A 1,607-nucleotide genomic window follows, 5' to 3' on the forward strand; every position below is an offset into this window, starting at 1 on the left:
TGAACTGTGAAAGTTTTCACAGATCAGAATAGTGATGTTAGTGACTCAGGGAAGGGTCAGCTGACTCGTAGTGAACTGTGAAAGTTTTCACAGATCAGGATGGTGATGTTCGTGACCTAGGGAAGGTTCAACTGACCTGTAGTGAACTGTGAAAGTTTTCACAAATCAGAACACGGGGGATTAGCTTACAGGCTTTGGAAAAACGATCTACGACCACCAAGATGCAGGTATTCCCCTCCTAGTTGGGTAAGTCAGTCACAAAATCGATTCCCAGGTGAGACCAGGGTCGATGGGGAATCGGCAGGGGCACTAGCTTGCCTACGGGGAGGTGACGAGGGGTCTTGGACATGGCGCAGTCTGAGCAACCTCGGACGTACCTGATGACATTTCTCGGTCATCCTGGGCCACCAGTACCGAGCTTGGAGGAGCGAGAGGGTCCGTTGGCTGCCTGGGTGTCCAGAGCCCGGTACATCATGAACGAAGCCCAGAAGGGATTGTCGTGGGGAGTGGGCACATACGTTTTCCCTTCTGGGCCTCCCGGTGGAGCAGGTTCGGTAAGAGTGGCGGCTCGAATGTCCTCGTTGATGTTCCATTGAATGGGGCTTACAATCAAGGCTGGAGGGAGAATGGGCTCCGGATCGGAAGGTGTGTCTGGGGAGTGCGTGCGTGAGAGGGCGTCGGCTTTACTGTTACGATTCCCGGGACGATAGGTGACGGTGAACTGAAACCGAGTGAAGAACAATGCCCAGCGGGCTTGGTGTGGGTTAAGTCTCTTGGCTTCTCTGAGGTATTGGAGATTTTTGTGGTCGGTAATGACTGTAAACGGATGGTTTGCTCCCTCCAGCCAGTGCCGCCACTCCTGCAGGGCGAGTTTGATGGCCAACAACTCCCGGTTGCCGATGTCGTAATTCTACTCCGCTGGGGTCAGTTTCTTAGAATAGTATGTGCAAGGCTGGAGGCGAGGAGGCTCACCATAATGTTGGGACAGCACGGCCCCAACGCCGGTGGTGGAGGCATCCGCTTCCACTACGAAAGGCATGTCCGGGTCAGGATGATGAAGGATGAAGGATGAAGTCAAAGGAGCAGTGTGGGAACTGAAATCCTTGATGAATCGACGATAGAAGTTAGCAAATCCTAGAAATCTCTGAAGCTCCTTTACGGTCTGGGGAAGAGGCCACTCCTTGACTGCATCAACCTTCCCATGATCCATCTGAATCCCTTCCTGGCCGACGATGTAACCCAGGAAATGTACCGTGGAGCATTTCTCCAGCTTTAAGAAGAGATTATGTTGACGTAACTTCTGTAGGACTTGCTGAACGTGTTGACGATGGTCGGCCATGTTCCGGGAGTAAATGAGTATATCGTTATAGCGACTCAGCTCATGGGAAATATGAATAATTAACCATAACTAGTTATAATTAATTATGAATATTTTAGATCCGCTGTAGATATTTAGCTGACCTCTCAGGGTCAACTGTCTTGTCAATTCTAAGAACGTTAATTTCCTGGTTAAGGGAAATAACTTTCTTACTGTACAATTCTACAAAAGCTTGTAGCATAAATCTGCATGATTAAGTGACTCCAGTTATAAGCAAACAATGAACCAC

This window comes from Sinocyclocheilus grahami, unplaced genomic scaffold (genome assembly GCF_001515645.1).
Source record: "Sinocyclocheilus grahami isolate Dianchi unplaced genomic scaffold, SAMN03320097.WGS_v1.1 scaffold1290.1, whole genome shotgun sequence".
NCBI lineage: Eukaryota > Metazoa > Chordata > Actinopteri > Cypriniformes > Cyprinidae > Sinocyclocheilus > Sinocyclocheilus grahami.